Source organism: Sapajus apella, unplaced genomic scaffold, assembly GCF_009761245.1.
Source record: "Sapajus apella isolate SASKATOON/1434 unplaced genomic scaffold, GSC_monkey_1.0 scaffold103, whole genome shotgun sequence".
NCBI lineage: Eukaryota > Metazoa > Chordata > Mammalia > Primates > Cebidae > Sapajus > Sapajus apella.
In genome coordinates, this window is record NW_022437043.1 from 2208419 (window position 1) to 2225860 (window position 17442).

A 17442-nucleotide genomic window follows, 5' to 3' on the forward strand; every position below is an offset into this window, starting at 1 on the left:
AAAATCATTTTATTATTGCTGTTAGAAGCAGTTCTAAGACAATGCTGTCATTTTAATATTAATTTTGAATATTGTCGTGTTTTATGTTAATTTAAGAAACAATTCTTTAGAATGGCTATGATCCACTTGAAGAAAACACCCATGGAGCTTACTGGAGCCCCAGTACCAGGTCTTAAGAATCCTAGGCATAGATTGGAATCACTGAGAAGAAGGCCTCTTGTGCAATTATACCGTACAAATCAGTATTCTCAAGTATCTTTATTACAGTTTCCCCCAGCTGGTAAAATATTCTTTCCTCCATCCTCTACATGCATAAACACTCGACCTAAGCAAATTTTGGCTTTGCAATATCAGGATCAAAGAACAAGTGGTAAGGCCATAAAAGCATTATGTAGAGTCCCAGGAATATGTCTCTACTCATGCCAGCAGAGACTTCCTTCCAAGATCTCACACCCAATTGCAGGCTTAGTGAGGTTGTCCTAAAACGTGAAATACACATAGGATTGGCAAGATATGAAATGTATCACGGATTTTTCCTTCTTCTTCAGAATTATAGCTCTCAGACAGGAGGAAGACAAATGCAACATGAGCTCTGAATTATTCTTTTTTATTTATACACTTCAGCAGTTCATTGTTGCCTTATCTCCTGGAGGTTGAAACTAATGAGAGGCTGAATGATTTCATGTAAGTCAAGAAAATGGAAATTGGATATGTTTGGAATAGCCGTTATATAAAATATGGTTGTTTTTATTACTTTTAACTTTGTATGGTAGACTATCTTGTTAATTCAATAAAAAAATTTATGAAAGTGAATAAGTAATGTTTGTAAGTTTCTCTAAGCTCCTTGGATGAAAGGTGCTATATAAAACCAAAGTATAATGTGTTGCATTATTATTTTATTTCATAAGCTCTGCAGCATAAAAAGCTGCAAATAAAATCTCCCACTGGGTTGGGGAAGATGATTATTATCTTCCTACTCCTGGAAATAGATTTTCAGGCTTTTGTGAAAGCAGCAACTCCTGTTTTTTGTTGCGGCACAAGTTTTGTATGCTTACAGGCAGATATTGACAGGTCAAGTTTCGTACGAGTTGTGTGGACAGCGCGCATGTGCGTGTGTGTATGTATGTGTGTGGGCACGCATGCAGTGGGCATGTACATTCAAATGGGAAATAAATCATGCAAAGGATGAAGCAGACATTTGATTAGGTGTCAGTGTATGTCGATATTTATTTTTGATGCTAGTGCGTGTTGCATTTCTGAAATTGGTACAATATTTTAAAAGTAGGCAACTTGAGAGGAACTTATTTTCAAGGTCCAGAAAGTGAAAAGAAAAATTTGTGCTTTGTCATCTTGTGACAGCACTGAAATTTATATGTCATGCTCCAGAATTCAATCACTCCACAAAGATAAATTGAGTGCACTTATGAAATTCTCACATCATAATCCCAAGCTGTGTTTGATGAATTAGGATGTTTAATAAACGTTTAATATCTTGACTACATTCAGGAGGTGATTAAGGGAGGCAAAGTATATGTGCCTCAAAAGTTTAAAAACTACAAAAGATAGTAGAATATGTCAAAACATGCAAAATGAGTCATCTGAGGAGTAAAGACTGTATTCAGAGGCAGGAGAGGCAGCCAAAAAATCAGAGGTAAATGTGACAGCAGTGTCATCAGAGGGACTGGCTGCTGGAATAGAATTTTCAGGGAGACAATGAGGGAGGCGAGGTTGGATATTTAGCTTGATAATGCAACAAATTGAAATAATATCCTAAATAGCTCTCCATTTTCTCTCTCAATTATAATTATCTACAATTGTTTTGTCCTTGATTTAAATCTGCAAATATGAATATGCCTGCTGCCCAGGATGGAGACACACAGTTGGTCTTGCTTTTCGAATAAATACAAAAGAACAGGCAATGACATGCATCTTGGTTGATGAGGATAACATTTAAAATATTTTATTTTGCAAGTTTTTATCCTAACTCTTCTTCATCCCATAGGCTCACATCGCTGTCAGCAGCCCTGAAACACTTGATATGGTTGCTATATCTCTTTCTATTTCTTTCCATCTTAACATCCTGGATCGGCTGTCAGCAGTCTTGAAAGTTTGATTTAAAGCAAAATCAAACAGATGTGGAAAAATTGAAACCCTCATACATTGCTGGTGAGAATGTAATGGTGCAGCCACTGTCGAAAACAGTTTGGCAGTTCCTCAAAATAGTAAATACAGAGTTATTAAATACTACACTACCCAGAAATTCCTAAGGATAAACCCAAGAGAAATGAAAACATGTTCACACAAAAACTTGTACATGAATGTTCAGAGTGGCATTATTAATAGTAGACAAAAAGCAGAACAACTCAAGAGTCCATCAACTGATGAATGAACAGGTACAAAAAGCAAGAAGTATTGATACGTGCTACAACATAGATAAACCTTGAAACCATGTTAAGTGAAAAAAAGCCAGTCACAAAAGACCACATAGTGTATGACTCCGTTTCTATGGAATATACAGAATAGGCAAATCTATAGAGATGGAAAGTAATCTAGTGGTTGCCAAGGCCTGGGGAACACGGGGAGTTGGACAATGGGGAATGACTGCTAAAGGGCTTTTTTGGAGGTGATGAAAATATTCCTTTTTTTTTTTTTTTTTTTTTTTTGAGATGGAGTCTTGCCCTGTTGCACAGGCTGGAGTGTAATGGTGCAATCTCAGCTCACTGCACCCTCCATCTCCCCAGGTTCAAACAATTCTCCTGCCTTAGCCTCCCAAGTAGCTGGGATTGCAGGTGCCTGCCACCACACCCAGCAATTTTTCGTATTTTTAGTAGAATCGAGGTCTCACCATGTTGGCCAGGCTGGTCTCGAACTGTTGACCTCAGGTGATCCGCCCATCTCGGCTTCCCAAAGTGCTGGGATTACAGGTGTGAGCCACCGTGCCTAGCTGAAAATAATCTAAAATGAGATGGTAGCAATGGTTGCACACTGTGAATATGCTCAAAACCAATGATTTGTACACTCTAAGTGGATAAATTATATGTTATATGAATTGCATCGCAATAAAGCTGCTTTAAAAATCAAACACAGTAAGATTTTTTAAAAGCTTTTGTGGCCTTTTTGCTGTTGTTTAGCTCTTCCTCTTGACAGTCTTGTGCTCCTGCTTATGGCCATGCAATGGTTGTTATTTTATGCCCTGCATAATTTCTCTGGACCCACATATTTTGATTCTAGGCAGTTCTGGAATTTTCTTGGCAACTTTTCTTTTTTGACGGGGTCTCATTCTGTCGCCAACGCTGGAGTGCAGTGGCACAATGAAGGCTCAACGCAGCCTGGCCCTCCTGGGGTCAATCGATCTTCCCACGTCAGCCTCCTGAGTAGCTGGAACCACAGATGTGCGCCACCATGTCCAGCTAATTTTATTTATTTTATTTATTTATTTATTTATTTGTATTTTTAGCAGTGGCCTCCAGCATTTTTTTATTTTTTGTAGAGACAGGAGTCTCACTATGGTGTCCAGGCTGGTCTCAAACTCCTGCGCTCAAGAGATCTGCCCACCTCAGCCTCTCAAAGTGTTGGCGTTAAAGGTATGAACCACAGCACCCAGCCATTGATGGTTATCTTAAGCTTTGATTTCTCTTCTGCATCAAATGATAAAAAGGAAACAACTGTGCTGTTATAAATTCCTCTTTATGCTTAGAAATAGAAATTGGTTTCTTACCAAATGTGATATCAGGGGAATGACATCTTTTTTTTTTTTTTTTTTTTTTTTTGAGACAGAGTTTCACTCTTGTTACCCAGGCTGGAGTGCAATGGCGCGATCTCGGCTCACCGCAACCTCCGCCTCCTGGGTTCAGGCAATTCTCCTGCCTCAGCCTCCTGAGTAGCTGGGATTACAGGCACGCACCACCATGCCCAGCTAATGTTTTGTAGTTTTAGTAGAGACGGGGTTTCACCATGTTGACCAGGTTGGTCTCGATCTCTTGACCTCGTGATCCACCCGCCTCGACCTCCCAAAGTGCTGGGATTACAGGCGTGAGCCACCGCGCCCGGCTGACATCATTTTTTAAACTGAAAAGCCAATGTTTCTGATAAGAGCTGAGAGTTTATTCTTTAAATGAGATAAGGCCATAAAACTATGTGTGTGTTTCCTAAAACGAACTCACTAGAATGTACATTTCCAAGAAGTTCTAGCACTTTCCAGGTAGTCTATGAGGCTTTTCATTAATGCCAAGATTGAGAAAATTATTGCACATTGAAACTCTTATATTGTTATATTTTCTTCCAAATCCACGATATGTGATTTTTAAAATACACTGAATGGCAATACATTTCTGTCCTTTAATGGCGATTTAATTTTTGGAAGTAGTCAAAAGTCACCCATGTTTGATAAATAGGCCAAAGGATCAATCTGGAGAGTATTTCTTTAATGTCTAAAATGAAATATGACTCTAGAGTAATGAAATTTTTCAGGATAACTCCAACTAAATTTGAAGGCACTTAAAAAATATGAGTTTCAAAAAATAATTTGAGTAGTGGTATTATTATTGGAATAAGCCTCTGGCTTCTCACCAGACACAATGCCAGGGATTTTACACAGATTATTCCAATAAATCCTTCCAATAGTTCTGCAGGGTAAAAATTATCCCCATTTTACTGATAAGGAAATAAGGTTGGAGAAGCTCAGCAACAGGCCCGAGTAAACCCAGCTGTCTTGAGGTAGAACCGGTCCTCAGATCTGCAACCTGCTGACTCTTGATGGGGATGGAAAACCAAACATGGCATATTCTCACTTATAAGTGGGAGCTGAACAATGAGAACACATGGACACAGGGAGGGGAACATCACACACTGGGACCTGGGGGGAGGAGGTGCAAAGGGGAGGGAGAGCATTGGGATAAACACCTAATGCATGCGGGGCTTAATACCTAGGTGATGGGTTGCCATGGCACACATTTACCTCCTGCACATGTACCCCAGAACTTTCTTTTCTGTTCTTTTTTCTTTTTCTTTCTCTTTCTTTCTTCCTTCCTTCCTTCTTTTCTTTCCCTCCCCTCCCCTCCCCTACTCTCCCCTTCCCTTCTTCTTTCTTTCCTTATTTATTTACTTATTTTGAGACAGAGTCTCGCTCTGTCACCCAGGTTGGAGTGTAGTGGCGAAATATCAGTGCAACCTCCGCCTCACTGGTTCAAGTGATTCTCCTGCCTCAGCCTCCCACGTAGCTGGGACTACAGGCGCCCACCACCATGCCCAGCTAATTTTTGCATTTTTAGTAGAGATGTGGTTTCACCCTGTTGGCCAGGCTGGTCTCAAACTCCTGAACGCAAGTGACTTGCCCAGCTCAGCCTCCCAAAATGCTGGGATTACAGGAGGGCACCACTGAGCCCGGCCCTGGAACTTTAAATAAAATAAAATTTTAAAAAATTTGAAGTAATTTTGCTTCATTCTCAGAGTGGTTTATAGTTTTTATTTTCTATTTCTACCTGCTGTGTGCATGTCCAAGCTTGAAATTGGGCCAAGTCTTCCTCAAAGATCTGGGGCTTTTCCGCCTTTTTTTTTTTTTCACTCTGTCACCCAGGCTGGAATGCAGTGACATGATCTCGGCTCACTGCAGCCTCAACCCCTGGGGCTCAAGTGATCCTCCTACCCCAGCCTCCAGAGTAGCTTGGATTACAGGTGCAAGCCACCACACCCAACTAATTTTTGTGTTTTTAGTAGATAGGGGTTTTGCCATGTTGGCCAAGCTGGTCTTGAACTCCCACCTTGGCATCCCAAAGTGCTGAGATTACAGGTATGTGCCACGACGCCCAGCCCCCGGTCTCCTCTTTTATCCCCTCATTTCAGATCTAGAACTACGTATTGAGTTTAACTTCGCAAAGTTTGAGCACAGCGCCTTTCTCTTATAATAACACCAAGAACTTCTGATTTATCCTGTGTCTAAATTATCACAAATTCAAAGTCAGTGGAGTCCAAATTAACGAGGACTTGCAATGTTTCCTTTCTGAGCTCCCCCAGTCCCTCGTGCCATACATCATCCAACACTGAGCTTTTTCGCTTATAAAATCTGAAAACATAGCTTGAGGGAGCAAGGCCATAGAAAAGTATCAGGAGGACAATGTTAACACCTGTAACATTAAAACCATGAATATAACTAGGGGAACTGTCCATCCATGAAATGAACATATTAGTGTAAATGAATCAAGAATTAGAAATCAATGAGCTCTATTAATTGAGTTGATTCCTGTAATCTGGTAAAATTCAAATCGCATCTTCTTTTTATTGGCCCATGGACTGCCTGAATGAACACCACTAGAACCTTTGGAAAGCAAGACTAAAAATAAGCCAATGCTTAAACACTTTCAGCAGGGCCATGCTGAGGCCACTTGGCTTTAGAGATGTGGGTTCCTAGAATTAGTAAGAGTAATAATAATGATGACCACTTACATAGTACTACTGTATTAGTCTCTTCTCACGCTGCTAATAAAGACATATCCAAGAATGGGTAATTTTTTTTTTTTTTTTTTTTTTTTTGAGATGGAGTTTCACTCTTGTTACCTATCTGGAGTACAAAGGCACAATATCAGCTCACTGCAACCTCCGCCTCCTGCGTTCAAGTGACTCTCCTGCCTCAGCCTCCCGAGTAGCTGGGATTCCAAGCATACACCACCACACCTGGCTATTTTTGTATTTTTAGTAGAGACGGAGTTTCTCCATGTTGGTCAGGCTGGTCTTGAACTCCTGACCTCAGGTGATCCACCTGCCTCGGCTTCCCAAAGTGCTGGGATTACAGGCGTGAGCCACCGCGCCTGGCTGAGACTGGGTAACTTATAAAGGAAAGAGGTTTAAAGGATTCACAGTTCCATGTGGCTGGGGAGGCCTCACAATCACGGCAGAAGACAAAGGAAGAATGTTTTACAGGGCGGCAGGCAAGAGAGAAATGAGAATCAAGCAAAAGAGGTTTCCCTTTAAAAAACCATCAGCTCTTGTGAGACTAATACACTAACCATGAGAACAGTATGGGGGGAACCGCCCCCATGATTCAATATCTCCCACCTGGTCCCTCCTACAACTCGTGGGGATTATGGGAGCTACAATTCAAGATGAGATTTGGATGCGGACACAGACAAACCATAAGAACTACATATGTGCCAAGTACTGTTATAAGTTTACTCAATCTTCACAGTTGTGCCGTGGGTGCCATTATTATCCTCCCCATTTTACAGGTGAAGAGATCAAGGCACAGTTAAGTGATTTGCTCAGGGTCACACAGTAAGTAAAGAAACTAGAATTTAAACAGTTCTAAATCATTACACTGTACTGCCTGTCTTTATGCTATGCTGCCTCTAATGTGAAGTGGCTTGGCAGAAAGGACAGGGCTAGCAATGAAGGACAGTCTCTTTTTCGTGGGCCAGAAAGATGTTGCCTGGCAGGGTATTCATAAGCTCATCAGAAAAAAAAAAAAAAAAAAAAAAGGAAAGTGTAAATCTTCAAACACAGATAATTGGAACAATTTGCCTTCTAATGAGGGGGACAAAACAGCCTTTGGGGTGCATCACATTACTGTTCCCATCTCTTTCTCCCTTGCTAGATTCATATCCTTTGCTGGTAACTCCGCAGTTCTTCCGTCAGAGGTGCAGTCTGTTTCTCCACTCCTAAGCTTCAGGCTCAGCCATGTAACTTACTTTGACTAAAGGGATATTAAGCTAAAGTGATGCGAACAGGAGCTTGAAATGTGCTTGCGCAGCTGGGTTGCTTTTCCCCTTGCTTGCCATCGCCGTGGGAATTGCATGTTCTGGCAAGCCTGCTGGTTGAAGGAGGATGAGCAATGTGTGTGGAGCAGAGCAGCTCCCAGCCCGGGCTTCCAGCCAACCCCAGCTGAGCCCAACCCATACCAGCTGACCCCACAGCCAACCTGCAGATGTGGGAGTGAAAATTAATGAATGTTGTTTTAAGCCACTAGGTTTTGAGGTGGTTTGTTTTTCAGTAAGAATGTGGCAATCACTGAGGAATAATCTACTCCATTGCTTTTCTGCTTTACATACCAATTCCGCCCACCCGTAAACACACCCAGGCACATTCACTTATATTTAATTATAGTAAATTCCCACAGCCATCTTTCCATCCTCCATCACCTTTCTCATTATTGTGGCTTTTACTACCACACTCATTTTTTTTCTTCATAACACTTTTTTTTTTTTTTTTTTGAGACACAGTCTTGCTCTACCGCCCAGGCTGGAGTGCAGTGGCACAATCTCAGCTCACTGCAACCTCCACCTCCCAAGTGTAAGCAATCCTCCTGCCTCAGTCTCCCAACTAGCTAGGATTACAGGTACCTGTCACCATGCCCAGGCAATTTTTTTATTTTTAGTAGAGACCGGGTTTCACCATGCTGGCCAGGCTGGTTTCGAACTCCTGAGCTCAAGTGATCCCCCCATCTTGGCCTCCCAAAATGCTGGGATTCCATAGTACTTTTGACAAACTTCTGTCTGATCCACAACCACCTCTGTGATTGGATAGGTGGCACTGGGACAGTGGAGATAACACAGCTGATCGCCCTTCCTTTCTACTCTTATGCACACTGTGATCTTAGTGGTTAAAATAGTACAAATGAGCCAGGCGCAGTGGACTGAGGTCAGGAGTTCAAGACCAGCCTGGCCAACATGGCTAAACCCTGTCTCTGCCAAAAATACAAAAATTAGCCGGGCATCGTGATGGGCACCTGTAATCCCAGCTACTCGGGAGGTTGAGGCAGAAGGATCGCTTGAACCTGGGAGGCGGAGGTTGCAGTCAGCTGAGACTGTGGCACTGCCCTCCAGTATGGGTGACAGCAACTCTGTCTCAAAATCATCATCATCATCATCATCATCATCATCATTCAAATGAGTATGTCCAGGAGGAAAACAAGCCAGTTTTCAAAAGCCTACAACTCACCAATTCTCTTAGTTTGGTTTATAAAGTGATTCTGCCGGGCCATACGTGATTTCCAACTAGTCTAGATTTAATCAATGGCTACCCATCCTGTTTCAGTAAAGGTGCTCAGAGCAGTCATCTACATGTTGGTGGAAAGTTCTCTTCCAAAAGGATATTGTACTTAAGTCAGTCTTCCAAAAGTATTTACATTATTATATTAAATTAAAATTAATTATATTGAAATAATTTTAAATATACTCAGAAAAGTTGCTAGAATAGTACAATGAAACCCCAAACATCCTTTACTCACATTTAGCAATTAACATTTTGCCACATTTGCTTTATCATAGTATTTTTTTCTGTATTTTTCCCTTTTTTACCTTTATTTTATTTTATTTTACTTTATTTTTTGAGACAGAGTCTTGCTCTGTTGCCCAGGCTGGAGTGCAGCGGCATGATCACAGCTCACTGTAGCCTCCGCCTCCTGGACTCAAGCCATCCTCCCACCTCAGCCCCCCAAGTAGTTGGGACTACAGGTATGCACCACCACACCCGGCTATTTTTTTTTTTTTTGTATTTTTTTGGAGAGAGAGGGGTTTTGTTGTTGTTGTTGTGTTGTGTTGTATGTTTTGTTTGTTTTCCTTTTGTTTTTTTTTTTCCTTTTCTAGGTAAACGGGGGAAGCACTGTGCATTCTTTAGTGTGTTCTCATAGCCATGTGTCACTACGCACGTCTTTGTGTCTTTAGGTCTCCTCCTGTTGCACTCTAAAGCATGTTTATAGTATGCGGTTTTGCCTAATAAAGCATTTTCATAGCAAAAAAAAAAAAAAAAAAAGCGCAGAGACTCGGGCTGTGGGAGCTTGAGCCAATCAGAGGGACGGCCCGACAAGGGCATGGTGATGGAATGCAGCTGAGAGGTCTGACAAGATGTACCAGGTCCCACTGCCACTAGACCGGGATGGGGCCCTGGTACGGCTTCACCCTGGTGGCCCTGGTCACGGTCTGCTGTCCACTTGTCGCCACTTTCCTCTTCTGCATCCTCTTGTCCCTACTCTTCCACTTCAAGGAGACAACGGCCACTCACTGTGGGGTGCCCTCGGTGAGCTCGGCCATCGGCGGGGAAGTGCCCCAGCGCTACGTGTGGCGTTTCTGCATCGGCCTGCACTCGGCGCCTCGCTTCTTGGTGGCCTTTGCCTACAGGAACCACTACCTCAGCTGCGCCTCCCCACATTCCTGCTACCGCCCACTCTGCCCCATCAACTTCGGACTCAATGTCGTGGAGAACCTCGCGTTGCTAGTGCTCACTTACGTCTCCTCCTCTGAGGACTTCACCTTCCACGAAAACGCCTTCGTTGTGTTCATCACCTCATCCCTCAGGCACATGCTCCTCACCTGCATTCTCTGGCAGCTGACCAAGAAGCACACAGTAAGTCAGGAGGATCTCAAGTCCTACAGCTGGGAACAGCGGCTCTTCGTCATCAACTTCGTCTCCTTCTCGGCGCTGGCTGTCTACTTCTGGCACAACATGTATTGTGAGGCTGGAGTGTACACCATCTTTGCCATCCTGGAATACACTGTTGTCCTAACTGACATGGCGTTCAACATGACGGCCTGGTGGGACTTCAGGGACAAGGAGCGGTTCATAACCTCTCAGCCTGAGAAAAAGCGATTCTGAACCCTTCAGTCCTGCTTGGGAGGCAGCCCACTGCCCAGAAACAAGAAACAAGAGGCCATTCTGGTCTTCCCCAACCCACATCCTCTCTTTGCCTTACTGAAGATAGGGGAAAGGTAAGAAGGGCATACGCCAAGACTCACCCCAGTGCGGCTGGCTTCTCCTCTCCACCCCTCATATGGGCATAAGGGTCCTCAAGCAACATCACCCTTACCTGAGAGGCCCCAAGAAACTGAGCTGGCAGAGAGCTCCAACATTTGGTGCTTAAAAAACGTGCTGAGGGTCATGACCACCATCCAGTTTCTGACCTTTTCATAGCCACCTTTCACGAAGGTCAGGAGCCCCCGAGCAGTCGCTGCTCCCTGACAACCACAGCCGTAGCTCTCCACGGGGTCATTCACATGACTAATGCATTTCTTTTTTTTTTTTTTTTTTTTTTTGAGACAGAGTCTTGCTCTGTCACCTAGGCTGGAGTGCAGTGGCTGGATCTCAGCTCATTGCAAACTCCACCTCCCAGGTTCAAGAAATTCTCCTGCCTCAGCCTTCCTAATAGCTGGAATTACAGGCACCCGCCACTGCACCCAGCTAGTTTTTGTATTATTAGTAGACACAGAGTTTTGCCATGTTGGCCAGGCTGGTCTCGAACTCCTGACCTCATGATCCACCGCCTCAGCCTCCCAAAGTGCTGGGATTATAGGCATGAACCACCGCGCCTGGCCAACTAACATATTTCATGATCTACTGTGCACATCCAGGCCTGTGGCCACAGTCCCCTGCTAAAGCTGCTCAGGTGTTCTAGTCCTGACTTCACCTTTTTGATGTGGTGTGTGCCCTAGGGTATGTATCCTTCCCTAGCTAAGCATCAGCATGTCCGTGTGTCTGATGGGGAATGGGTGAGCTGTATGATTTCCAAGGGCTCTACCAGTCTGTTCTGATGTCATCGAGTGGAGGTGGTGTTGTGTACCTAAAGGATGACCTGCTACAGAAAAAGTACCAGCACGGCATGTATTTTCTTCTCTCTTCTGAAAGTTCTGGCTTATACACCCCTCCCCTCCTTTGCAAAAGTATGGCATAGAGGGGTGAGGTGCAGATCCCTACCCTAAAGTGGGCTCCCTGCTATCTCCTGTCTTCCCTACTGCTTCAAACCCTAAGTTTTGGTTGTGCATTTTATTTTAAAGGAAAATAATTTTTTGGGGGGGGCAAAAAAAAAAAAAGAAAAGAAACTCATTTTTGATGGAGTGTCACTCTTCTTGCCCAGGCTAGAGTGCAATGGCAACCTCCACCCCCCCCGGGTTCAAGTGATTCTCCTGCCTCAGCCTCTCAAGTAGCTGGAATTACAGTCACCCGCCACCATGCCTGGCTAATTTTTGTATTTTTAGTAGAGATGGGGTTTCACCATGTTGGCCAGGCTGGTCTCGAACTCCTGACCTCAGGTGATCCACCTGCCTCAGCTTCCCAAAGTGCTGGGTTTGCAGGCATGAGCCACCACATCTGGCCTAGACACGGTTTTGCCATGTTGTCCAGGCTGGTCTCGAACTCCTGGGCTTAAGCAATCCCTCCCACCTCATTCTCCCAAAGTTCTGCGATTACAGATGTAAGTCACTGCACGCGGCCTTTTTTATTTTTTTTTAACCATTTGGGGAGTAAACTGCAGACACCATGTTCCTTTCCCCCTAAATTCTTCAGTGTGTATTTCCTAGGAGCAAACACAGCCTCTTACATGATCACAGCTCAATAATCAGAAAATGTATTGATGATGTAACGATATTATCTGAAATATAATCTGTATTCATATTTTGCCAATTGTCCCAGTAATATTCTTTATGGCATTTTTCCCTCTTCCTTGATCTAGAATCCAATTCAGGATCACAGATTGCAATTAACTGGCATCTCTCTCTCTCTCTCTTTTTTTCTTTTAGAGGCAGGGTCTTGCTCCCAGGCTGAAGTGCAGTGGCGTAATTCCAGCTCACTGCAGCTTCAAACTCCTGGGCTCAAGCAATCCTCCTGCCTCAGCCTCCCAAGTAGCTGGGACTATAAGCCTACACCACTATGCCCATCTATTTCTATTTTTATTTGTAGAGACACGGTCTCAGTATGTTGCCCAGCCTGGTCTGAAAGTCCTGGGCTCAACAGATCCTCCCACCTCAGAGAACATCTCTTTAGTCTCGTTTAATCTAGACCAGCTCCTTAGGCTTTCTTTGTCTTCCGTGACATTACATTTTTCTTTCTTTTTTTTCAGACAGAGTCTTGCTCTGTCGCCCAATCTCAGCTCACTGCATCCTCTGCCTCCAGGGTTCAAGTAATTCTCCTTTCTCAGCCTCCTGGTTAGCTGGGATTACAGGCACACATGACCATGCCTGGCTAATTTTTGTATTTTTAGTAATATGGGGTTTCACCATGTTGGCCAGGCTGGTCTCGAACTCCTGACCTCAGGTGATCCACCAGCCTCTGCCCCCCAAAGTGCTGGATTACAGGCATGAGCCACTGCACCCGGCCGACATTAATATTTGTCATAGTACAAGCCAGTTCTTTTGTAGAATGTCTTCCAATTTAATATTGAGATTTCCCCACAGTAAGATTCAGGTTATACATTTTTAGCCAAAATACTATATCGGTGGCAATTACATTTTAAATTTGATTTCTATGTGTGATGAAAACAATATTTAATATATTTTTCCCTCTGACTACATATAAGTCAGATGTAATATAAACAAGGAAGAAGTTCAGTGTGCTACTGATATTTGAAGCCAATATTATTTCTCTGTGGTATACTTATTGTAATATAAGAGAATAGTATACTTTAACAAGAGCATACTGTAATTACTGTCATGCAGAAATTACAAGAAGATTTTGGCTCAATATGAAAACTTTCTAACTTTTAGACCCACATAAAGATGGCTTCAATTTTATGAACTACTTAACTCTGAATAATTCTACCGGGGAAGACAGAGACATCATTTAGGCATTAGACAAGGACTGAACTAAATGACTTCTAAGGTACTTCGTAATTCTGGTCTGGGTTCCAGAAAGCGTGAAGTCTGGGCTCACTCCAGCTTTCTAAGTGCTGGCAAGGATCTCACTCTTTGAATGAACAGGAAATTTTGTACATTAAGAGTCTACATGTCATGTGAAAAGATGCTCAATTTCACTCAAAATTAAAGAAATGTAAATTAAAACTATGCTAAGATAGCATCTTTTACCTACAAGATTGGCACAAATCTAAAAGTTGAATAACACATTCTGTTGGTAAGGATGTTGGGAAGCAGACATTTTCATGTATTACTGATGGGAATGTAAGCTGATATAAAAACTCTTTGGAAGGTAATTCAGCAATAGCTATCAAAATGATAAATTCATTTACCCCTAAGTGAGCAATTAAAGTTTAGGGAATTCATTCCACAGATATACTTGCATTCATGGAAAATGACATAAGTACAAGGTTACTCAATGCAGCACTGTTTGTGACTGCAAAAGATTAAGAACAATGCAAACGACCATCAATAGGAACTGGCTCAGTAAATGTTTACATATTCATCCAACGAAACTCCATGCAGATGTTAACAACAAGAGGGAGAGACAGTTCTCTTTGTACTGATTTAAAAAGAACTCTGAGGCTGGGCGCAGTGGCTCACACCTGTGATCCTAGCACTTTGGGAGGCCAAGGCGAGTGGATCACTTGAGGTCAGGAGTTTGAGACCAGCCTGGCCAACATGGTGAAACCCCATCTCTATTAAAAATTCAAAATTTAGCCAGGCGTGGCAACACACACTTGTAATCCCAGCTACTCCGGAGGCTGAGGAAGGAGAATCGCTTGAACCCAGGAGGTAGAGATTGTAGTGAGCCAAGATCACGCCACTGCATGCTAACCTGCGCTACAGGATCGAGACTCCATGTCAAAATACAAACAACAAACAAAAACTCTGAAATACAGTAAGTGTAGGCCAGGTGTGGTGGCTGACACCTTTAATCGCAACACTTTGGGAGGCCAAGGCAGGTGGATCACCTGAGGTCAGGAGTTCAAGACCAGCCTGGTCAACATGGTGAAACCACGTCTGTACTAAAAATAAAAAAAATTAGCCAGGCGTGGTGGTGAATGCCTGTAATCCCAGCTACTTGGGAGGCTGAGGCAGGAGAATCACTTGAACCCAGGAGGTGGAGGTTGCAGTGACCTGAGATCACACCATTGCACTCCAGCCTAGGGGACAATATGTAGAGCAGTTTTTACAGTATTCTGTCTTTGGTATAAAGTTTTTACAGTATTCTGTCTTTGGGCTAAAAGTTTATACTCACATTTGCTTTCATGTCCACACATAAACTAAGAAAAGTAGTAAAGCAGATGTCTTGGCAGATGAGGGACAAGGATGAGCAAGAAGCTTTTTACTGTACATCCTATTGTACTTTCAAGTTTCTTTATTTGTTTTTAAGACAGACTCTCACTCTGTTGCCCAGGCTGGAGTGCAATGGCACGATCTTGGCTCACTGCAACCTCTGCCTCCCAGGTTCAAGTGATTCTCCTGCCTCGGCCTCCCAAATATCTGGGATTACAGGTCTCTACAGGTGTCACACGCCTGTGTCACACACCAGGTTGCACCATGTTGGCCAGGCTGGTCTCGAACTCCTGACCTCAGGGGATCCACCCTCCTCAGCCTCCCAAAGTGTTGGGATTACAGGCATGAGCCATTGCGCTCGGCCACTTTCAAGTTTTTGAATCATAAGACTGCATTGCCTATTCAAAAACTAAATTAAAAATAAATAAACAAGCCAGGTGCAGTGGCTCGCACCTATAATTCCAGCACTTTGGGAGGCTGAAGCAAGATGATTGTTTGAGGCCAGGAGTTAGAGACCAGCCTGGGCAACATAGCAAGACCATATCGCTACAAAAAAGAAAAATAAATACATAAACACAATGAACAGAAAATGGTAAAACAAACCAAATGAGAAAGAATTTTTTTCTCTTCCTGTCTACTGGGAGTTATGAAGTCCAGAAGCAATTTCCTAGCATTTATGTATTTTTCTTTATTAAATGTGACTCACAGCGGCCGGGTGCGGTGACTCACACCTGTAATCTCAGCACTTTGGGAGGCCAAGGCAGGCGGATTTCCTGAGGTCAGGAGTTCAAGACCAGCCTGGCCAACATGGTGAAACCAGTCTCTACTAAAAATACAAACATGGCCGGGCGCGGTGGCTCACGCCTGAGATCCCAGCACTTTGGGAGGCCGAAGTGGGTGGATCACAAGGTCAAGAGATCGAGACCATCCTGGTCAACACGGTGAAACCCCGTCTCTACTAAAAATACAAAAAATTAGCTGGGCATGGTGGTGCGTGCCTGTAATCCCAGCTACTCAGGAGGCTGAGGCAGGAGAATTGCCTGAACCCAGGAGGCGGAGGTTGCGGTGAGCCGAGATCGCGCCATTGCACTCCAGCCTGGGTAACAAGAGCGAAACTCCGTCTCAAAAAAAAATACAAACATTAGCCATTAGCCAGGTGCAGTGGCACGTGCCTATAGTCCCAGCTACTCGGACGTCGGAGGCAGGAGAATTGTTTGAACCTGGGAGGCGGAGCTTGCAGTGAACCAAGATCGTGCCACTGCACTCCAGCCTGGGCGACAGACACTCTGTCTCAAAAAAAAAAAAATTGTGACTGACAAGTATCAAAAGACATTCTCATTCTCAGCAGTGTTAGAGAGAGCGAGAGAGCGACAGATGCAATTTTTTCCCCAAGATACCAAATCCCCATGCATTTATAGAATCATGGTGGTGCTCTAAACAAATGCTTTTGGATCCCTTTTACATTTTCTATGAGCCCCCACCCCCAGCTTCTGTGTGTGGCCTGCACCTGTGACACTCTTTGGAGGCCTGCCCTTTGGCTGCTGGAGCCACTTTGCCTACTTGTGTAGAGAGCAAGGAATGCCTGAGAGTTTACTTCGCCTCAGGCAGCCTTAACCAATGACTGACCAGACCGGTGCAGCTAGGAAATTCCAGCTGCTTGCCTCTGCAGCTTGGAGATATAATTTGTCTCAGAGCTTTCCCCGGGATCAAGCTGAGGCTGGGACTTGGCTTGAGAGAGCAGTCTTACTTGCTTCTTCGCCTTTTCCATGTCTTCCCTCTTCCACTCCGTTATCCTTTATTGGTTTCTCCTGGGAGTACTTCCTTACTAAATCATTTGTATTTGAATCCAGGTCTCAGGATCCCGGTCTGGAGAACATGACCAAAGACATGATTTATTGGACTTGGAATGGCTGTCACATGACATCAAAATTTGATTTTTCCTAAAAGATAGATTTGAGAAATTAAGCTGTCATTATCGTCAGTTCCAACCCCACCTTTCATACATTGCTAATACCCCAGATTACACCTCATTACACAATTACTTTATGATGCATAATAATTTTAATACCTTGCTTCTAGGAGCAAATGGGCTTTCCCACACACCTAACCATATTATCAATTTAGTTAATGTAAAAGTCTTGTGCCTAGGGACTAGTATTTTAAAAGACTGTAAATGGAATCTACAATGTTTCAGGTAGACCAAGCTGGAGTAACAAAAAAAAAAAAAAAAAAAAAAACCCTCCTGTATCATCTTGGATTATCTGTAAACCTCCTGAAGCATGAGATCAGATTACTCTTATCATTATTTTTACCTGCCTACCTGAAGATGCTATCAAAGCTCAAAGTAGAATGCGGCTGATTTAACAGCTGCAGGTTTGCATTTTCCCTTACAAAAGCTCATTTTCTCAAATATAACCCATCTCTGAGCTTACAAAAGGACTCGTTTCCTGAGCAAATATTTCTATTTCCCCCTTCCCCATAAACATCATCTTGACATCTAGAATCTTTCTTTTTCTTTTTTTTCTTTTTCTGCACA

The 17442-nt window shown here is 43.3% G+C and overlaps 1 pseudogene; it reads left to right on the forward strand.

Moving 5' to 3' along the window:
• The first annotated feature begins 9818 nt into the window (after window positions 1-9818).
• On the forward strand, window positions 9819-10616 carry LOC116536702 (annotated as a pseudogene).
• The last annotated feature ends 6826 nt before the right edge of the window (window positions 10617-17442 follow it).